Source organism: Aythya ferina (genome assembly GCF_964211825.1).
Source record: "Aythya ferina genome assembly, chromosome: 1".
Classification (NCBI taxonomy): domain Eukaryota; kingdom Metazoa; phylum Chordata; class Aves; order Anseriformes; family Anatidae; genus Aythya; species Aythya ferina.
Window position 1 is genome coordinate 142,951,202 of NC_140296.1, and position 23,496 is coordinate 142,974,697.

Here is a 23,496-nt window from a genome sequence, read left to right on the forward strand (position 1 = left end):
TCTGCTGTGCTGAACTGGTTCCTGGCAGGATCAGACAAGGGCTGACACCCAGGAGAGGTAGGTCTGTGTGGCCAGGAGAGCATGGAGAGGTAGCAGGTTCTCTCATTCCAGCAGAAGCTGCCTCTCATTTCAGATCAATCAGCTGAAGGTCCAAGTCTGGGTGTAGCCAGCAGTAGGAGTAGGGAAGGTCCAAATGGTAGCAGTGATTGCTTTCACTAGTGCACATCACTCAGAATGCAAGATTTCAGATTGCTGCTCAAGACTAAAGCCTTTATAGGGCATGCTAGAGGTTAAGGTGAAGAATCACCAAGCGCTAGTCAGTCGACAGGCAGATATGAAATATGCTATCACACTTAGGAGTGAGAATGATCCTGTGCTCTTCTCCCTCAGTTGCAGTGACCTGCAAAGTCTGTGTAGCATTACCCGTGCTGATTCCAGAGACTTGTAACTCCGACACTAGCAGACAGACAGCATGATGACAGGACACTGAGAAGAAGGAGACTTTTTCTTAAGCCTGTACTAATGGGTCCTTTTTCTCCAGCCAGATGTGGCATTTCTCCTCTACCCTGTACATTCCTCCCACCAGCTCTAACTGGTCCAGACTTCCCACGTAGAGAGCACATTCGTTTATGCCCTTCCCAAACAAGGGGATTTTCTCATCTTGAGCAGCTGAACCTCACATTTCAGGGTATATGGGGAAAATGAGGCAAGTGGAGTTGATCAGATCCTTGGAGTTATCCCATAGAAACCAGTGGCTTTATGCACTGGAGGCTGATCCAGCCCTGGCACTCCACCTTGTTGTGGGGTGGCAAAAGGCAAGTACCAATGTCTTAGTGAGAGAGGGAGTCTGATCCCATGCTAGCAAACCACGTCCACAGTGAAATTCTGGGTGTGAAGGTAGAGAAGGGCAAGGGATGTTGATAGGAAGCATATCAAGTAGTGAATTAGCCCGACTGACCACTCAGTAAATCTGGTCTCACTGAAACAATAGGCATACAGAGGCTTCCTATGCAAGAGTATGAGGGACTCTTGTTAGAAAGGGTTCTTACACTGGGTTTAGGGCTAGTATAGGAGTCTGATAGCACTGCAGCAGAAAGAAAAGGCAATGATATGCCATGAGAATAGCAATTTCCTTTGATGTATCTAAAACATTGCCTGCCAGGACTTGGTGAGAACCTGCCAGCAGTTGAACATAGGTCCACAGCAATATTACGTGCCAGAGCACCTCTTGGGAGACAGATTCATCTTTGACATGTCTTCTCTGAAGTCACGAGAGGCTCACAGGAAGAGACCTAAGTTTTTTTATGCCTGTTGTGGCAAGAATTTCAGAGTAACCCAGCTTAACTGGGCAACCCAGCTTAATTCATATCATAATCTTTGCTAGGGTTGTTGAACACTCATACTGCCACAGGCCCATACTGAGGTCCCACTGTGCTCTTTGGTGACAGTCCTTGCCCAGAAATGGTTCAGCAGTGGCCAGTGAATAAGAAAACAGGGCACAAAGTAAGGAGACAGAAGAAATATATTACCTGCCTGTACTGCCTGCTGTTGGACAGGGGTACTGCCACTTCCCTGAGGTAAGGGGAGAGGACCACGGAGGTCAGTGGCTACAAAAGCATAATAGTTATAACAGATTTCTGTGCCTACTCTATAAATATAATACCACTGAAGCGGGGTAGTGGAGAGGGAGCAGGCCTGGGAAGCATGGGTCTTCCTGGGGGGGGCAGGAAGGACATGAAGCAGTTCAGGAGGTGACAAGATGGCGCCTGTGAGTGCCAAAGGCTGAGGGGATGCTCTGAGCTTTGCATGGTGGTGGCCCCATGCCCTGCCAAGAGAGGCAGTGAGCCATTGCTGCTGCACCCCATTTAGAGGACAAGGTCAGCTGGCAGCTGTACTAAACCAGTCCAGGACAGCCCTTCTGCCACCTCCTGTGCATCAGGACGCCTTCCCCCTCGTCCTGCAACCCTTCCCCTCAGCAGCAGTCTTTAACAGCCCCATCTCTTCCCCTTTACCAGTTTTACACACTGAGATACAGACAAGTGTCTCCCACACCTGCACGTCACAGATTTGATGGCACAGCACATGGGTTTTATTTAGTGAGTATTCATGAGCCTGGTTATGGTCATGGTAACATACACTTCTGGCTGGCCAATGTCAAACTCTTCCACTAAGCCATCTTTGAGTGTGGGAGTCCTTTACAATGTGAAGCACCTGCTAAACCATGGATAAACTGATTTTTGTGTCTTTTGTCAAAAAGTTGCCTCCTTTGGCTTCATTCCATCCCATGCCTGAGAGCCGAGCCATGCCTCTGCTTCTCTGTTCACCTCCATCTGACAAACAGGTACAGTTCCTCCACTCATTTAGCCAGTAAAAATTGAAGCCTTCAGCCCAAGCTACCATTTCTCAGCTCTTTCTGAAAAATACATTTTCATTTGTCATGTCTTTCCTTCTGAGAGCCAGCAACAGGTGATGCTCCATGCATACAATAACCCCCCCACAAAAAAGTGTGAACTTCTCTAAGTATGAAAGGACATGTGGGTATTTTCACTGCCATTTCCCCATCCCTGGTTTGTGAGTCAAATGTTTATAAAACTCTCTCTGAGAGAAGGGAGTACACAAAAGGAGCTCCAAGAAACTTAACACTACTGTAATCTGGATCGCCCCAGGTATGTAAACACGCAACAGAAACTTCTGAATTGTACACCAGAATGATGGAATAGCCTCAGTGCAGATGCTGCAAGATTCACATCACCAGTTACCATACACCTTGACACACACCTTTGAAGCAGGCAAGTTATAATTCCTTGTCAAATTACATGAATCAGCTGTGTGATTCTATAATTATAGCTGTGAAAACCTTTATACTCGGGATCTTAGAACTTTCTATCCAAAATAACCCTTAGGGAAGAAATTTCTCATGAAGCTTCTTGGGTCAAGGTTCAGCGAGTGCTGGAAATTCTGGGGGAATCCTATCAGCTACTTTAGAGAAATGAGAACAAGAAAACGAGATGTTGTGTTGTTTTGTGGATTGTTTGGGCTCTTTTCTTTTTCTTTAGGTTTTTAATTTTTGTGAATATTTATGCATATTTGCAGGACTCTTCTCTTTGTAGCCACACAAGTCAAAGTAGTATTTTTGGGGAAACGAAAAAATCCCCAAACTCACCACAAACCCTAGTTATGTGAGAAAAATATCTGCCCCAACCATTCTGAAAAGAGTCAAAGGGCAATCAACCATTCTTTTGTAACCTATGTTTTTCTGAAGGAATGTTTCTGCAGAAATTAAATACACTGAAATAATATGTACATGGGACTTCTGTGAGAACCAAGTTCTGTTGTCCTTCATTCTCCAAGCATTTTGTGAATATCAGTGGATTTAATTTCACAGTCCCTACCAGAAGAAATAAGTGCTTTCCTGCTTATTTTGCAGACGGGTAAGTCAAGGCAGAGGCAGTTAAATGACCACTGATGTATCCAAGAACATACAAACAGAAAATGACAGAAGCAGGAAGGAAAACCAGATCATCTCTGACTGAATACATGAATTGCCATGCAGCAGCGTGGTCTGTGGTTCCATCTGTACTTTTCACTGACTAAAGTCTTAATCTCCACTTTTCCTTTTTTTTTTAAAAAAAAAAAAGAAATTGTTAAAAGATTGTTGTATTTAGTCATCAGAGAGCACTCTGTTACTTCACACAATGTAAAGTAAAACATTAATTGAAGAATTGAAGCAAACACAATTCCTACCCTGTTGAATGTAACTTTAACATCAATTGGAAACAAATTTTGTTGACAAGCTTTCAAAAGTACAGGCACACAGCTGTGTTTGCACCTCTTTCTTGGTGGAGCTAGAGTCATGTTCAACCATGTTGGTGTAGGAAGCAAACCCCAAAGCCAAAGTGAAGCAAGCTAAATTAAATTAAACATAAATTCTGACTCAGAATGATCACACATGCTCTTGATACCTCTATTCTACTTTAAGTTTGCACCCTTTTTTAGCTGATTCAAGATTAAATGTTCCTCCACATCCCTGTGTGACTTCAGGCTGTGTCTACGTATTTTTGCTGACTGGAGCTGAAGCACTGACTGTGGGGAGGTTCAACCTCACCACCACCACCAAAACAACTGCTCAAAGTAATCACTCTATCAAGACTGTCTGGGCTAGGAAACTTCCATTACTGAGTTTCTAAGCTAACCCAGATCATTGTGAAAGAGCTTGTTTAGGGAATGCGCAATTATGTCTTCTTCCAAGGAAGAATTAAGTCCCCTGTCTTCACGAGTCTGGACAGAGACAGAAATGGCAGCTCCTTTAGACAGGCCCTCATCCATCTTATTGCAATGGAATAATTGTTCCCTTTCTTGGATTTTTCTTGGCTGGTCATCTTAGAAAAAGATCTAGTTCTTCTGGGATGATTTGGGAAGATCATAAGATTTACAGTCTGGGTTCTTTCTATCTTAAAAATAAAGAATAAGGAAAATAGATACAAACAGAAATACAACCCAAACCATTCCTGCATAACACCAGTGCTTGTTTTTCCTTATCTTTAGCCCACGGCATACCTCAACTGGCAATCCACACTGATCAGAGAGACATCCAGCAAAGAATTAATACGCCACAAGAAAATATAATAAGCTGCTGTTTTCCTCTCTTTTAATAGAAACAGATTTGAACTCCATTTTCATCTTCATGTGCTAGATTCTTGGGAGTTGATTCTGGACCAAATCCTTAGCCAGTCCCCATTTCTGGCATGTGGCTGTGAAAAAGTTGCCCAAGGGAGTTGTGTCAAAGGGCTTTTACTTTGCTCTTAATGGCTCCACGTAGGGTCTGAAGGAATCTGAAGTGCTCACGAAATGTGGTTTCCCCTCTGGTGTTTGCTGTTCAGCTTGCTCAGCAGCTCAGTCCTTTAAAACCATTGTGAGTGGATTTAGCACTTGTGAAATAATGCTGGCCTATTCAGATCCAGAGAGGGATGGGCAAAATCCACCAGCACAATAGAAGCCCCTCTTCCCTCCTCCTTAGATGAGAAGCAAGGGTGCAACAGAGTTCAAGGGAGAAAACTACTCATACCCAGGTGCTACACAGATCCTGGGGGAAAGAGATATGGGCCTAACAAAATAAAAACGCTAACACGCGTTCAGAGGAGGTAAAAACCTCATCCTCATAGAAAAACAAACAAACAAACAAAATCCTTACGTATAGAAAGCAAATCATGAAGGAGAGGAAAAAAAAAATAGGGATAAGGTGAGTCTTATCCCTGATTAAAGGCCTGTCCCTCCTCCTGCCCTGCAGCCAGGAGAGCAGACCCAGAAGAGGGCTCCAGTGGGGTGTGGTGCTTGGCAGCACAGCAGGAAAAGCTGCAGCTCATCTTGTTTTGAGTTGCTTTGGTTGTGCAAGGATATTGATTTTCTTCTTTTGTGCCCGTGATTTAAGAAACGCCAGAATCCCACAAAGCTCACAACATGGCATGATCATGGGAAGAAAGAAGGAAAATCAGCACTCAGAGACCTATTACCTTCCTAGGGACACAGGTAAAAATTCAGCAAGGCTCAGAGTCCACAAGTGACAGATTATGCCTGCTAGTAAACAAAATGGGGTGAATAGATAGAGAGGACTGAGAGTCATGGAAGCCTGTCCCCAGAAATCAGAGAAGATGGAGCCCTCCGCTTCCTCCTAGCCTGAGCTACTAAGTATAGCAAGAGGCATGTTTCATCTCTGAGCCATCTAATGCACAACTGTTCTGCTGAGAGCTTGAAAAAAAAATAAAAAATAAAGATAACTAATGTTATCTCTGATGTGGACGGCGTGGCAGGCATGCTATAGATCTGTATCTGTATGCAGAGATTTGAACTCAGGACCAGGCTCAGACAGGCAGCTCCAGAGCAGATGGCAACAGTGCTTGGTGGCTACTAATTAGGTTAGCTTTTGGTGAGTGATGTGGAGCTGAGCAGTCCTCTGATTCATTTCCAGCCCCCTCCGTGCTACCTCCAGCCACAAGCCTCCGAGCGCAACTCTGAGTTACTGAGCTGGGTCACTCTCAGGGCAGACACTTTTTGGGCCATGGCGAGATGGCAGTTCTCGAGGAACCCCAGGTGGGGAATGGGCTTGGGACTCGGACACGGGCCAGCGTGGTGGTGGTGGTGAACTCAGGTGTTTACAGCCAGGGTGGGGCAGGGGCTGAGCCCAGTGGGTCGTGTTAAAGCACTTCCTCTTGCCTCACTTGCACAATGTACAAACAGGGACATTATCTCTCCTGTGGGAGCAACTGACTCAGATGCTTGGCCAGCTGCAGGGAAAGGTGTCTCCATAGCTGCCAACAGCAAAGACTATTTAAAAAAAAAAAAAAATCCATCACTCTGTGGCTGCACATGATAACAAAACAGCCCTCTTTTTTTGTGTGTGATCCAAAAGCATTTTTTTTTCTTCCTTTGCTCTCCTCCCTGTTTTTTCCTATCTAAGAGCCCAATCTGTCTGTTTTTGGTGTGCCTAACATATGTTTTTGGGCACCCCCGCCACATTTTTTTTATTTTACATATTATCAAATGACGTATGAAAAGTAAAGTTCAGCCAACTAAACCTCGAGAGAGTTATGCAAGAGCAAGTAGCACTGATACGTATTTTCAGCTTTACCATGAGCCCTGTACAATTAGCCATGTACGTCCATGGACTTCATACATCTGTTATGAAGCACATTGTGGGTGCATTGTGCTGCAGATCTGGCTGGAGCAGTTTGAGAGGATGCTGTTTCCCAATGGCATGCTGCTATCCTTCAATCAGAAGACAATGCCTCTAGCCCCATTCTCCTCACCCCCTCTGAGAAATAAGGGGACAGCAACTAGCTGAGTAACTGCTCTGGCTATCTCAGCCGTTTCCACACGCATTCTGTATCACTGCCCAGCACACGATGAGGCGCTTCTTCGTTTGTTATCATCTGCCCAGTGGGTGTAATTGTAAGGCAGATTCAGCAGAAACAAGAGCAACGCTTGTGGGAAGTTTGTCTTAGGACTAGCAAAATACAGAGACTAAGAGAAGGCTGTGATTTACTGATCACAATCTCTGTTTGGGAGGATCTGTGTCTTTTGAAGGGCTGCTTGTCCTCCTGGTGCGTTGTGAAGGGCAGGTAGGCCTCTGTGAATCCTCCTGGTTGCATTATAGATAATATCCCGTGGGCCCAAAACTGTGGGAATATTGTATCTGTTACCAAGCAGCTCTGGGTCTGCCTTTTGCCCAAGGCACCTGTATTACACACACAGTCAACGCTAACATGTTGATACCTGCGAGCAGAGGGAAATTCACATTCTGTGCTTAAATGCCGCAGGAGCTGAGGTGTTAGGATGTGCGAAATTAAGGTAGGGAGGGCAGGGAAGGAGAGGAAAGGCTTCGCAACTACAGGCAATGTAATAGGCATAGCTGAATGAAGGCCTTCGAGATAGAAGAGGTATCCTTTGAGGCAGCCTTTCTGCAGAAGGTAGATTATGAGGTAAAGCCTTTTCAAAAGGCCCAATGAAAACAAGAATATTTGGTGCCTGGGTCGAGAACTGAGAAGAAAAACTGTAATGATTTCCCTAAATATTTATCTTCCTGTCAGGTAAATATTGATTAAGAGTCCCTGGTCATGATAATCATGTTAACAGATGGAGAGGAATTTCTTTTGCCCATCTTCTCTGGTCATCTCATCATCAGCAAACACGGTATCAGGATGCTCAGACAAGACATAAACTGTGAATAAGCATAAAGGGGCAAACTTGCATTTATTTTCAGTTTTGCAGAGAAACTGACTCTAATGAGCGCAAAGAAAGGCACCACAAAACATCTTCACATAAAGCTGATCTGCTGCAATGACAGTGAGCTGTGCTGCAGGAGGCAGTAACCAGAAAAGGAGTGTGATCAAAAGAGTGCGATCAAAATTGAACAAACTTTGTGTTAGGTATATGCAAATGTCAAAGCACACAACTAAAACTGGGAGCTAGTATGAGCTGCTTCTCTGAGCCCATATCAATTAACGACAACTGCAACAACCATGGGACTCCAAAACACAAGCACCCAGTGCCTAGTCCATCCTGTACGGTCCTTTCTTTTTTCCTACTTCTCCCTACACTTAATTCTCCTCAACTCTTTGATCCCTCCTCATTCAAGAGTCCATTTGGGCACAGTTTTATGGCTGCACTCTTACAAGAACCCATCTGCAGTACAAAATGCAGACTGAGTGAACCCAAATGAAGTCCAGGGCATTTGTTCCGTATCAGCAGTTCCCACTTATTTTGTCCCTCAGTCATCTTGAAGTGAGAAACGACAGGATAAACACCAGAAGCAGTAACAAAAGAATCATAAGAAACTTGCAGTTCATACAAAGTTTTGTTTCCCACTCTAGGGACCTTTGAGGGTGTTTTGTGGTCGAATGAGAGTGCTTTTCAGAATACAACTATATTTGCAGAATTTGGGCATTAAATTGTCAGAGAAAGGGTTATTCTGCTTTAATCTCCTCCCATTCCTATTCTGGCCCAGAGGCTTTTGCTTCCCCAACATAGTCTCCTAGGAAGCCCTCATTTGCTACACCCCTTCCCAAAGGTCTCTCAAAGCAACATCCACCCAGGAGATCTCTGAAAAACACAATTGTCACTAAGGGGATTTGGGCCTCTCTTTAATTTCTGCTATGCTGTACTTTAGCTCCTCATTATAAAGTTAGCTCTTTAAGGTTCTTTGTCTCTGCAGGGTTGAAAGTTGCTGACTGAATGTCTGGGTCCAATTTTCCACCATTTTTCCTTTAACTGGCATTCACAGCTAAGCAAAATGTTTGTATAATGCTATAAGATCCTTCACACTAAACTTATTTAACATTTTGAACCTGTTTTTCAAGGAGTTCATTAAAAAAAAAAAAAAAAAAAAAAAAAAAGCACGAATAAATAAGAAGTCACCAGAAGAAAATGCTAGCCTAATCTTTTAGTATAGAGCCTGAACTGTGGGTTGTTTTTTGTTGTTGTTGTTGTTGTTGTTGTTTTCTTTTTTTTTTTTTTTCTCTCTTTTCATGGATAGAAGAGGACTGACATTTTTCTAATCTGAGAATTTAGTTCCCAGGGACAGTGCATGAGAAAACAGCAGTAATATACAGAACACCCAGGAACAGTTGTTGAAAGATTCTCAGGGTGTTACTTCTGGCAGGACATCAGGTTCCAATAAAAAACACTGAAAACACTAGACTAACAACAACAACAACAATAATAATATTTTACCACAGATGAAGTGTATTTTATCTGAGGGTCACAAAAGGCTTCTGGAAACAGCAAATGAGCTCCTTCAGGAGGCGTAAATGAAATTAATGCTCTGTGGATGTTTTCATAGGTTCACTTCTGCAGAAGACAGGCTATTTTGTGCAAAATGTTAGAGGGTGCAGAAAGAAAAGAGTTAACATGTATAGGCAAGCGTGAAGCATTCTTTGTAGTGAACTTGCATAGACATAGTAACCTATTTTTTAATGTTTTCAGTAAATCAACTGCTGACATTCCACACACACAACCTGAGCACCTGTCCACAAACCAGGTAACCAAGGGTTACACTGTGCAAATACACAAAGTACTGGGTGAATTCATGCACATCTATTTGACTCTAATGTGAAACTCTATATGTTACGCTTGCAATTCCTGCTTGGCACCTTTTGTATGTTTTCTGGGACCAGTTTGAGACTTAAAAATATAAAAATATGCACATAAAAGTATGTGAAAAGTTAGGGACTAGAAGTAAAAGTTCAGCGTAAATCACCTGCAAACTGCTAGAAGCTTTGGACCCAAACCCACACTCTGCAGCATTAGGCTACCTCTTCTAGGGAACCTTTCCATGGTGCAGCTGCTTTTCACAAAATAAAAGATGCTGCTTCACTCTGGGCTACTGGTGAATCTCAGCCTGCACTTCATATATGATACTGTGAAGATGTTGCTGGCGTTATTATACTGGCAAAACTCCCAGTGGAAGAACAGCTTTTACCAACTAAATGAGTTGTTCATCAGTTTCCACAAAGAGAAGACAACGTGACATAAGCAGTCCAGAAAATACATTGCATCAACAACAGCTTTTATAGCTTAACTTGATTGCTTATGACTTTTTAGCACAAACATACAATCAAATATTGCTGCACTGACCTTACCTAGGTGACCGTAAAAGGAAAGGGTATATTGAGATTAACGGCACCTTTCCTCAGGGTCTCTCAGTGCATATTTTCCATCAAGATTACTTCTCGCTCTTTGTAGTCATTTTCATGGTCACCATTGCCCTTATTTCCCAGCCCAGCACTCTCACCAGACAGCAAAACCTGTTGAGAAGTCACTGGCTGTGCCCCTAACACACAGAAACACAAAAGTTGTAGTCACTGTTTACACGAAGGAAATTATGTGAAACAAGTCATGCTTCCTCTATGTCATCAGGTTAACAACAATAGCAATGAAGGTTTTGTTATGACACCCCCAGTCCAAGGTAATGACTAACAGACAGAAAGCTTGCATATCAGGATGATCTAACAGCCTGCTGCTCCCCAAAAGGGGAGGTCATGCTCTTTTCTTCAGCCTGGAACCCCTTGCTCCCTCCTTACCTCCTGCTCCCAGACACATCTCTCCTTGCTTTTGTGTGGCGTTTGACAGACCTTTCCATCAAACTATTCAGCTTATTAAAGTTGGAGGAAATGGTATTTTTGTTTTGTTAAATTAGCTTGGCTTAATGAGCTACTTTGTCTCAGAACACGGTCTTATGAAAGCCAGAGTGTAGGAGAGCAGAAGGCCCATAGCAGAAACATTTGCTTTGGACTCTTAGATCAGCACAGCTACAAGGTGCAACCCCCAGAGTTTGGCAAACAATGCTTTCTTGTTGGTAGAATCGTTGAATTACTCAGGTTGGAAAAGACCTCTAAGATCATCTAGTCCAACCTCTAACCTACTACTAAAGTCCACCACATGCTATTAGTTTCTATAGAATCACTACCTTATCACAGTGGTAGCTTCACTTCTTCTACATAGATGACCATAGCTGCTTTCTGAGAGAATTTGTTCAAGCCAGAAGGGGGATTAGCAGAATAATTAGTATAATTCAGAAGCCACAAGCTACAAATGGACGCCTCAAGCTGTACCGTGCAATCCCACAAAAGAACGAAGAAAGGCAATTAGAGCTGATGACACGTGACTGGAATAGCCTTCGTGGGTTGAATATACCGTGATGGCAAGACATCACAGCCACTAGGAGCTGTGTAATGCTTTACTCACTATCAGGTAAACCCACGTCTTCTCTGTGGATTGAAACAGTATCTGTGACTATATGACTACGCTAAAGCATACAGAAGGTCACCAGATGTCACAGTGCACTGCAGAATTCAGCCCATTTTCTCTGTCCAGTTTTGCTTGCCCTAGACCTGGAGGGCACCTTGTCAGAATCCTTAAATAAGCTTCAGTGCTACCCCACTTGAGTGTTTTCACCTCCCGACAAATGCATGTGCGTTTGTTCCTTTCAGCACTCAGTTGCTGCACAGAGGTGACAGAAGATGTGGATGTGTAACCGCTATCACTGGACATGGGTTAAAAGTTTATGAATTTGTCACAGCAGCTGTATTTGGAAGCTAAGTTCTGAAAAAAATAAACTGTTGCATCTTTCCAGATTTTGGTTTTGAACAGCTCCATAGTTACGGTCAGAGATTAGAAAGATTTTTGTGGTGTGAAAAGAATGGTTTGGAATTTCTTGTCCGGCCCTCTGCCCTCAAAACTTCGGAGATGACTCACTAGCACTCACCTCCATTTGTTACTGAGCTAAAACTTATCTTCTCGGTTTCATTTAAAGTTCCACTCTGTGCCCTTTCAGAAGCAGAGCCTGTTCCAATATGAAAGAACAAACAGTGTTGGAAGTGAAACTCAGAATTCAAGTTTTCAAAAGCCCTCATGTTAAATTCCGGCTGAGCTAACATGCACGTATGCACAGAGGCATTTGCACACATAAATCATGGCTTGCTTACATCTGGCACACGCAAAGAGCACACTGCTTGGCACACTGTTTAAATGTACCTCAGCTACTGGACTGCATTCAGGTCCGCAGACAATTTTGAAAAAGTTCCTTTCTAGACAGGAGACACTATGCCTTACTGAGCATTTAGCTGATATTTGCATGGAACAAAGATGGTTGCTGTTGCTCGCCATTTCCTCATAAAGTCTCATAAAATCCCTGCATCCATGGGATTATTGAGATGGGTGCTTTTTGCTCCTGGGACGTAGAAGAGCTGTCACCATATCCCAGGTGTTATTGACCCTGCACAATTTAGAAGCAGCATTTACAAGCAGTCATACTTCTGAAGCTAACTGCAGAGCTTGACCAAGCCCCAGTTCCAAGTAAACCTATCTAAAGGAGCAAGTAGCTACACCAACGTACCCAGATTAAGTAGTTTATTGCAGTCTCACAGAAACTGCTCACCATTTTTGCTTGCATGTTGAGCCCCAACTATAGAAGATAAGGCCAGAAAAGTCCAAGCTAAAAATATCAAACTGGTGCCATACCTAGATTGCTTTTACCACCTTGTACCAGATTAAGTGCACGTCAAGTGAATTTTCCAGAGTGGTTTGTGAAAACCCATTAGCCAGTAAAGCATTGATCGCAACTCTTTAAACTACTTTTTTGCTTTTTCCCCTGCAAGTGGGTCAGGTTCCTGTTGTATCCTAAATCTTAGCTTCTGAGAAAGGAGTATTTCTGTTACTCTTAACCTGGAAATCTGCAATCTGCTCAGAACCGCTTTTGAGTTATGCAAGTCCAGATCTGTACTTCTTTCATAATTGTCTGCCATGGTAACAAGCAGGGCAGTGCCACGGCTGGTCCCTCAAGCTCTGTACTCATGCCAAAGATAACCAGTTATGCTAGCATAATTAATTTTGAGGCATTAAAAACCCAACAGTTTTTGTCTTCACTGGCCAGCATATTTGCCAGAAAGATTCAGCAAATGTAATTTTAAAAAGTTCTTTCCTCTGCTGAAAGGGAGAGCAGTCTCTGAGTTTAAAGAACAGCTGAAAGATCCTCATTTAAGGATTAATCATCACTTTATAACTCCTGCGAAACCTACACTCCAGGCTCTAATTTAGTTATACACGATATCTGTGGCTTGCTAATTAAGAACAACACAGGTATTAACCTTTTTTCTTTTAGGCCCTTAAATTGCTGATTTAAAACTCCACTCAGTGTGAGAAGCAGTTCTGAATATCTGAAGTGTGAAATAGCAAGGACATTAGCGTCTTCAGCCAAACCCACAGAGGCTGGAAAGAAAGACATGATTTACATGTAATACCTCAACCTGTAACCTGGAGGACATCTGGAACTCCTCAAAACCAGACACTGCTCTATGAAAGGGGGACTCCTCTCTTGTGGTGCAAAGCAGATTCACCACTTAATGCTGTTCGTTGCTGGGGGCTTTAGCCTGAATTTCTCCTATACTTTGATAGTGCTTCTGAGTGCTTGGGATCATGGAGTGGTAGCTCATTTAGAGTGACTAAGGCAACATTTCTTCTGATCGCATGATATTAAGAAAGATATGATTAACTTCATCTTCAGTACTGTGTAAAAAAAATTTGACTTTTCCTATTTATTTGAGCCTGGATTTGATAGCAGTTTTGAATAACAAAAGTTGATGTCCACTCTGGTTCAGTTGCGTAAATAGCTTTGACTCCTCTTGCAGAACTTTCAGTTTGTTCAATTCCTTTATGCTACCAGGACTTGGTAATCACTTTGTAGCTGCAGAACTGCTTTCTTAAAAATAAAAGGATTATAAACGCACGAGATCACATGCTGGACCAAATCAGAGTTCTCAACAATACACAGCACCATGGACGAGGATATGAGTAAGAGGAGATGAATGATAACCCTGGAGGTACTGGCAGAATGCAGCGTATGCACAGGAGCACAACAAGAGCAAGGGCAGGGCTGGAGACAGATGTTAGGTAAATTAGACACATGCAACCACGTCTCCATCACGCGGGGATGCATGTGACCCTTCTCCTCTTGACTTTGATGAAGGGATGCCATAGACAGATAGTTCAATCACTCTGGCTGTGACATTCTGCAACACACAGCGGAGGTTCACACTGGACCAGTCTGCTCTTACAGTTTCCTCAGTGTCAAGACACGACTGCAAGTAGACTGAAAACTCCTTCTAAAGAGGACTGTGGTATATAGGGGTTTGGGAGCAAAGGGTGGTGGGGCAGCCTCTACTTCTGTTCCTCAGGGACTTTCAGACATCTCCGAGGCACATTGCTTAGCCCCATGCTGCACTGACAGAGACAATCTGGGGGTCTTTGGAATAGAAGGGAGTGAATGGAACAAACACCATTTGTCCTGAACACTACTGCTAGTTGGCATCGTGACCTTACTGCTTTCTTGGTAAGGGATCTTGGATTCCCAAAGGAAAGTAATTGCCAGCAAGGTCCTTTCTGTGCATTTTCCAGGTAGCTGCAATCCTTTTTGTCATACAGAGTTGTCACTTCCACAGCACTGTGATTTCTCAGTCAGTTCAAGGATATATTCCAGAGGGTACAGACTTGCAAGCTTTCCAGAAACACCAGGTAGTCCAAGTGGGCTGCTTGCTCATTTAACTGTCAAATATACAGCTAAAGTAAGCAGTGCTTTCTCTGCCTTCCTCTCCATTTCTAGATGCACCCCGAGGGACTAAATGCAGTTTTAAAGGTGCAAGAGCATTTATGATCTGCCTGTAGCAAGTAGTATCCATCCCTTATCCTAGCTGGAAAAGCTCAGACCCACTGCAGTGATTCAGCTAAGATTCCAGTGACCTGACTATTCACAGGCACAGGGTATTTTCGATAACAAGCCCTTAATTCTTCATCCTGCAGGCCCAGCTGGTCCACAGAGGCTGACATCATTTGACCACATACTGTAAGATACTAACCACTTGAGCTTTTGCCAGAGTAAAATTTGATAGCTGAGCACCAATCAAGATCTCTTTTGGAATCAGCATCAACTATATATGGTACTATTCATCAGTGGCATGCATTCAGTGTCTTTATGGAATTGGCCAGTAGTCTTTTTTTTTTCCCCCCTCCTACAGATACATTTGCCAAGATTAAAAAAAATAATGAAAAAACGTAAACAATTTCCAATGTGTTTCCAAGTGCTGAACTATGTTTTCTGAACCACATTGTTGAGTAGTGATATAAACTTAATGAATACTCTCTTGGGCTGCTATTCAAACAGTGATTCTCCATTTTCTTTTCCGATTATGATCTCTAAATCACCGAACATTAACATTATCAAATGGGGCTATACACAATCCGGGTTCATTACAAAGTAAGCACATTCCTCTCTCCAGGTTTAGAAATCTTGTCTGAAACAATTTTGACTGTTTTGGAATGAAGAATACTCTAGAAGTAAAAACTGTCCGTCTTTCCAAATATGTGCTGGTGTTGCTATTGCCAGTTTGACTCAACTGTGACATATGCATATTTCACAGGAAAGGTTTTTTTTTTTTTTGTTTCCCTCCAAGCAACTCAGTGTTCTCTAAGTTCTGTAAGATCTGATGATGAAATACTGAACAAGTTTTGTTAACATTTACTTGGGGCATTATAACAGCTTGGCCAGAAGTTTTAGTCAGAAAAAAAAAAAAAATCATGATACAGGATCATTCTGTTGGAAAAATAGAGTTCTAATAAAACTCTCAAAAGTTATGTTGATTCAACCAAATTTGTGAAAGTTTTCCACCTAAATGTTTCACAATGAAGCATTACATCTTTTCTTCTTGAAATGGCTGTCTATTTTGGATTTGGTTGTCCTGGTATTTTATGTTATGAAGCATTTAAAATATTGTTGAGATTAATCAGAACGTTTTCTCTTAATATATATATTTCATTTATAAAGTTCTTTTCTCCTCTTAGACTTTTCTTTCCCAGACAATTTTGAAATGCTTAGCCATCATTCCTGATCAGAACAAAATAAACTGAATGTAACCAAGTAATCAGTGCATATTACGCACTCTTTTCTGGGTCTGAGCCACGCAGGACCTGGATAAGTTACAGCTTTCTGCAGAAAAGCTTGGCTCTTTGGCTCAGGCTGCAGGGACCTCCACACTCAGCTTTGGATGTTGTCTGGTTAAAGATTTCGGCATCGGTGCTGGCTATCGCAGCAGTTATCTATACTCACTGGATTTGGTAATCCTAGTGCAGTAAAACCCACCGACTGTGTGGTCTTAGTAAATACAGAGCAAATTCCAAACTGTAGTAAGATATCTTTGTAGCTTTGACAAACACTTTATACTACTAATACACTGATTAATAAAATAGGAGAGGTCAGGTTCTGAGTGTGGCATGGAGAACTGAGATTTTCTGCAAGATGTATGTTTCCTTTTCCTGATCTTGGAAATTGGATGAACAGAAAACTGTCAGTTTTCTACTATGTGTTTATTGATTATGTATCTACTGGGTAAAATTCAAGCTTTCTCCAGCTGAATACAACAATCTTAACTACACTGCGAGAAAGTCATTTACAGTTGTTAGGGCATGTAATTCAGGTTGTTGCAGGCAAACCCTGGAAAGAGTTGGAAACTTACCAGCCCAAACCAGCTAGTGCTCATGCTGTTCCAGCATATACCAAGAATCAACACCTCTAACCCATTCTCAAAAGGCTAACCTCTTCACACATTGTCTCAGACAGTCGGGATGTAGAAGTGTGAAGAAGAGGAATGTTTGGTTCAGCATTTAACTCAGATATCAGCTATGTCTCTGACTGCTGTCTTCTTACATTACTTCCAAATATGCAGATATCTTTGTAGATGTTTGCAATCTATAGTTCTGAAAGCCAGGATTAGCTGCAGCCTAGCAGCCAGACAGATTTTATATGCTTAAGTCTGCCCTCAACAAAGAGATGTCCCATCACATGTAACAGTATGCTGTGGGCTCCTCCGTAACTATTCAGATCTTCATAATTCATCACTATCTTCAAGTGATCAAGAAATTATTACGTGCATGGAGCCACACACACAGCCCTCTGGTGCTTCCAATTATTCATACACTTGAAAGATCCTGCACAGAAGGCCACACACTGCTGACACCAAGAGCTGGACAAAACACCTTCACATGCTGTTCTGTGTTGCATGGTGTCAACGTCATCATTACAGAAAAAGTCAAAACAGGAAGGTTCTTCAGATGATTCAAGAGCCTGCCAGCTTGTCGTGCAATTGCAGTAGTATTAGTACAGCTTCATAGCCTTTCTCAAGAGATTTTAGGCCTTGCATAACTCTACTGACCATCTACGGCTCTGGGATTTCATTAAAATCTTGGTGAATCTGTTACATAAAATAAACTTTTGATGTCAAGATATGACTGGATCTGAATGACACTCCACCTTCACTGTATTGAACTCTGCAGTTTATTGCCTCTTCAGGTCATGCTAGATTGTTCATAGAGAGGAAGATATACAAATATCCTGGAGAGATTTTAGAACGTGTGCTGTTCTCTGGCAGGAAGCTAGGCAAAAGCAGGCAGGAAGTCAGTACAGGGAAACTATAGCTTTTTTAATTTTTTTTTTTTTTAATAATCCAGTACTAGCAGATGTACTTTACCATCATCATGTGGCAAGATCTTTATGAGCACCCTTGTTTTTAGAATCTCAAACTCCCACTTTTTGGGGTCAATATCCAGATCCCACAGAGCTGCTTGAACAAAGCCTGTTACACACATAACTTGACTGAATACTTGACTAAGTCTTAACTATACCTCCATTGTAATAGATTGATAGAATAACCACAATATTAGCTAGCACCAAAGGTGACTGAAGTTTGCCGGTGTACAAAAATACATTTCAGAAGTTCAGGAAGAGCAACACATACTCATGAGTCTTTAGGGATCATTAAATAATGCAGGGTTGCCTCCTCTGTAAGGCTAATGCGATATTAATTTTCTTCTTCTGCACTGAATCCAGTAACTGGTACTTGACTAGAGCATGTAATATGCCACATCTTCATTTGAAGGTTTCAAGAGGTGGAGATTTTACCTTGTCTCTTGGCAAGTTATATTACTCTCTTCATTTCTAATTTAAACTTACCTAGATTCAGCTTTCTGCTATAGGTTTTTGATGTTTCCTCCAGAAATAATACACAGTTGCTTTAAAGGTAGATTCTGCTTCTTAATAAGTCTGAATCAAGATTCTCTTAGTTTCCTATTAGAAGGCTTTTTTTTTTTGTAGTGTTTTCATAATTTTTATGGCTCTTTGCCTGTGCACGGTCCAGATTTTCTGGATTTCTCAGCTACAAAAAAGCTTATTTCCCAAGTTATTCTGGTATTGAACTAATTAATCTTACAAACACAGCTCTGCTCCTGTCATGAATGTAGAGCTGCTATGCCCCACATCAAGCTCCTGTTCAGCTCTATTTTCCATTAGCACTCTTAAATCCATTTCAGGATTATTGCCTTCCATTTGTGTAGTTCTTAATGCTCATAAACTGTACTTCATTTGTATTGTATCTAGACTTTAAAAAAGACCCAATTATAGTTATGGATTATAACTGATTATAGTTACCTTTATCTACTATTTTATGTCAAATCAATGCAAACTTGCCAGACAAAACTACCTGCCATATGACCACGTTGATTAGAATCGAGACTTAACCATATTGGATATACTGAGGCTAGTTTCACCTTGTGGCACACAAAGTTAAATGATCTGCTCTTACTTTTGCTACCTCTACAAATAAAATCAACAGATTTTTGTTAAAAAAAATTTAGTCCTTACATACTCCCTTAGCCACATGCATAGCCTCATGGCCCACCTGCCTTTCATCACAGGCTACCTGTCATATATTCTGTTCTCCAGGCTTGCAATGGTCTTTTGTACCTCTATTTTAAGCCAGCTTTGGTCTCAAGAAATGACACAGGCAAAGAACTCTTTCAGCAGCAGTCAACAGGTTGACCCTAGCTTGGATGGTTCCAGCTCTAATGCTCAAGATCTATGCCAGATCCAGCTATAGCACAAGCTAATCCCAGGCACCAGACCATTCTACGGGAGCTAGTAAAGAGCTGTAGATGACAATAAATCTGCTCAAGCAGGATAGCATATAAAGCAATGCATGTTTCCGATTAATATTTTCTGAAATAAAAAAGCCAAAAAAAAGCCTCACATTATACTAGGCACAATACAGTATATCCTTTTTCCTTCTGTACAAGTTGAATACAATATCAAACTTTCACACAATTTGCCTCTACTATCAAACAAGCTGGATCGCAATTACCCAGGTTATCTTGCCCTACAATTGAGTTAACTCTCCTGTAGACTCAAAGTTCCTTAGTGCACAAACACTTATGACAAGCTAGCAAGAGAAGGACACCCATCTCACAAAACTCTCTTCTGCATAACTGGTGCTATCTAGGCATGCTTTTTTTAAAGAAGAATTCTTTGTGGTTGCTGTTTAACATCTTTCTTAGTTACTTGGGAGGGTTGGAAAGTACTTCTGCATCCCCAGGAGGCATGATTACATCATCTGGCTTGTTTCTAAACACAAAAGAGAACTACCGAATATTTCTGCCTTTCCTGTATCGTTAAGACTTTCACCATCTTCTGCTAGCAAGCAGGCTATGTATTGTTGGGAATTATTTTATTTCTGTTATCCTTTAAAATGCCTTACTGTCCTTAGGCTGAGATAGAGGTTTTATTTTATTTTTTTTGTTCTTGCTCAAGTCTCTTCTCTTTATGTTTCCCCAGTCTCTAATTTACATAATTGTTGCCTCCTTCCTCTTTCTCCTCTTCCCCATCTATTTGATATATTTTTTAATAGCTGCCTTCACTTCCTCACTTAATAAGAAGGTGCCTTTAACCAAAGCAGTCCTTATTCATGATTATGAAATTGTTTTTAGTAAACTTTTCTAGAATAATTTCCACCTTCCATTCATATTTTCCTGTCCAAATCAGTTCAAGTTTCTCTTCCCAGTCACTTTCATTCATCATTTTCCTGGTTGCTTTGAGAAATAACCCATTCAGAAACACGGAAAACTTGGCTATACAGAGAAATAGTAGACAGAACAGAAATTAAATCGTGTCTTTGCTAGATTTTTTGGGCAGGTATGAATACCATGCATGATGAAAGACTCTTAAACATCTCAAAGGAAAAAAGATTTTCAATGTCCTTTCAGAATGTGCTGGGGTTCAGTTCTTGTTCTAATTTAGTCTAAGTATTTAGCCATTAGCAGTTGCTGCCAGGCTTGCCCTGGCAGTCTCTTTTCTGGGAATTAACCAACTCTACTCAGCTCAAAAATTATTGGAAATCTGTTAGGCATTATTTCTGGAGAAGTGAAAAGTTACAAGGAAAATCAGATTACAAAGACTAGAAGTTCAAAGATGCAATAAAATACTGAGTACTTAATGAAGAACAAGCTTCTGAAATATGGTTAACAGTAACGATGATTAGATCGTGCTCTTAGTGAACTGTGTTAGATTGACAAGTCCCAGGGGAAAAACACTAAAGCATGACATCAGTTTACCAGATTTTTTTCTTTTAAGTACATTGGTGAAGAAAACAAAATGTGTAGCATATCCAGAAAACTAAGAACAGATGAACATAGTTGACTAGATGCTTTTCCTTCCTGTTAAACACTGCTGTTTGAGAAGTATAGGGAAGCAAAGAGCAAGCATTCCTAATGACACTGTAGAAGTTCAACAGGACTGAAATAGCTAATGGTTATGAGATTAGGGTCTTACTCACTACTGAAAATTGATGTAGCTAAGATGTGGTATGAATATAAAGACTATGAACTTTATCCAGATAATACTTAGTATACTTTCTTTTATTTTATTTGAGGGTAAGTGTGATAACACACAGGAGTATTTACCCATGAGCTCCCAAATAGCTTTTCTGTTCTTCGCTTAATTGAAACCTACTGCAATAGCTGGAAGAGAGACTATTGTTCCCAATTGTTCCCCCCTAATAGACATTATACAAACTTTGCTACATCATAGCTACTTACTTGATTTTAGTACCGCTATTCATGAAGAAAATAGAATAAAACAGGAAACTGGTATGAATGGCTGTCAGCAGGAAATATTTAAGTACATGTTGAGGGGAAATCAGGGCTTTGGTGTATGCACAGATCAGGGATCTGTCGGAAGGAAAATGACAATCCTCATTCTTAAGAAAAGACTGATTCATCCCAGGCATGTCTGCAGTTATAATGCTACTTCAGGCAATGTAACTGCTGCGAGGGCTGCGTTTTGTATTTTATATGGGGTGTTACAGGGACAGTAATTCCATTGGAGGAATTAAAAAAAAAGTGGATATTTCCCCACCACCACCAAGGCAGCCACCTTGTATTAGCTCATTTTTATGTTTATAATCTTGGATAAGAAAGAGATTCAGGAATTTCGGACTTCAATTTTTGCCAGCCAAGTAGACCAGTAATTTAGAGATTAGATTACACTTTTCAGATTCAACTAAAACCCATAGTGTCCTATCTCCACTGAAGTCAACTTAGTCATCTTAAGAGCATGATGTTGAAATAACTGAGGAAAAAGTTACACTGTTATGATGAAACAGAGAAAGTTTTTATCAAAAAATTGGTTTAACTGGGGCAGAGAATGAAGCTAGCTACTAAATATTTTACTACAGAAAGAGATCTGGAACATATACAATTTGGTGCAGCAACGTGTTTGTCTCCTATGTTATTGGCAATTCTCTTTAAAAAAATAGGTCACTGTTTTAAGAAATATTTGTAAGGAGCATATGTAGAGATAATACATTGCAGCTTGAAAGCAGTGTGCTTTTTAATGGTATCATTATTTCACATACTATGTAGATTGTTTTTCAGCTTAGAAGATTTGTCAAATTGAGTGGCTGTACTTAGCCTTATGTTTATATTTCTCTATAGTTGAATGCTGAATTAGAGCCATAATTCTCTGTAACACATTGTTGCTTGACTTTTTTTTTTCCCCCATCGCTGCTTTACATGTTTCTTCAAGTCACGGGGAATTTTACATGGGATATAAATGGATATAAACTTTTTTTGGTGTGTTTCCCCACCCCACTTCTGGGAAAGGCTCTTCTGAAAAAAAAAAAAACCAAAAAAAAAACAGGTAATGCAGATGACTATATAACACTTGTTTTCTACCTAGACTAATACAGAGTTGTCCTTACTTAACCTTCAGTATCCATTTTTAAAACATACCTTTAAAACCTCTAAGGAAAGAAACAACACTGATGGTGCTCATACATTGCAACAGGTTGCTCAGAGGTTTTGGGCAGTCTGTCCATTTAATACTTCAGTGATATAACCTTCAGCAACCTAATGTAATTTCACAATTGGCCTAGCTTTGAGCAGAGGTTTGGACCAAATGGCCTCCAAAGGCCCTTTCTGTCTTACGTTATTATCTCTTACATATGAAAATAAGCAAATATTTCTTAAAGTGGGGAAAAGAGAATACTTAGGAAGCAAAAGGAAACATTTTAAAGTGGTCTCCTGTTCAACATGCGCATCCTGACACAAGTGTTTCTGTCAGGACCACTTGCTTCTCCAACAGTGATGGTGAAAGATGACAACTGGCTTTAGTAACAGGAGCAAGAGCATATCATGCTTTGATTTGAGTCCTGTTGGCAAAGGTGAGATGGTGCACTCTCACACTGGTGGTGACTGGAGTGCATCTGGAGCTTGGCAAGGTCAGGACTAACAGCAGAAGTGCAATGAGAGCTCATGTGGAAGGCAATGCTGATGGGCGCTGATGCTGAAAGCGTCAAATATGCATGCTGTTGCATTGAGTTCTTCCATAAGACTGGCCACAGAGGCATCTTTCCCCTTGACAGAAATGTTGTTCTTCAGTATGTGAAATAATTATGAGATGAATATGAATTGAGTGCACTTCCTCTTGACCTACTTCCCAGGCAGGGAAGCAGAGCTCAATGCCCTCCTGCTTAGAAAGGTAAAGTTATCTCTCCATGTTCCCTAGGCTCCACATAAGCCTCTACTGCCTGGTACCAACCACATGGCTAATTATCATACCTACTATGCAGTTTCTTCTAATGGTTTCCTTCCATCTCATGTCAACACCCAGGCTGACTAACCAAACTGGTTTCTTCAGAGAGAAGGTGTTTACTCCATCAATAAATGCACTTTTTAACTGTGAAGGTAAACATCCAGAATGATACCATGACTTGGCTTTGAGAAAGTAGCAGATCATCCTGGAGTGCTCCAGGACTGTGTGCATGCAAGTCCTGCCTCATTAAGGGAATAGACCCTTCTTTACTCACAGGGTTTCAGGAGGCATCTTTTTTACTTCACCACAAAATCAACTACGTGTTCCATTAGTGCTGGGAGTCTGGCTGGGGCCCCAGGCCTTCATGTACAAGTCCCATGGCAGCTCTCCAACACCCACACCAGCCAAGGGCTTAGAACAGGGCAGTAATGCCTCTTCTCTGAAGATCTCCTTGCATGAGGAACATAAGCTCCAGAACTGTTGCTTTTGATATACAGATCTTCCTGTCCCTTCAGATGTCTGTGGCTCTCATCCTGGTG

At 41.3% G+C, this 23,496-nt stretch overlaps 1 protein-coding gene and 1 long non-coding RNA gene across 3 annotated transcripts in view; one reads left to right on the top strand and one right to left on the bottom strand.

The window, feature by feature from the left end:
* Positions 1-23,496, top strand: part of NINJ2 (ninjurin 2) — a 46,415-nt gene that overhangs the window by 5,185 nt on the left and 17,734 nt on the right. The gene's annotated exons all lie outside the window — the stretch shown is intronic.
* The window catches only part of LOC311430298, a 41,881-nt gene that overhangs the window by 4,806 nt on the left and 13,579 nt on the right, over positions 1-23,496 (bottom strand). The window lies entirely within an intron of this gene.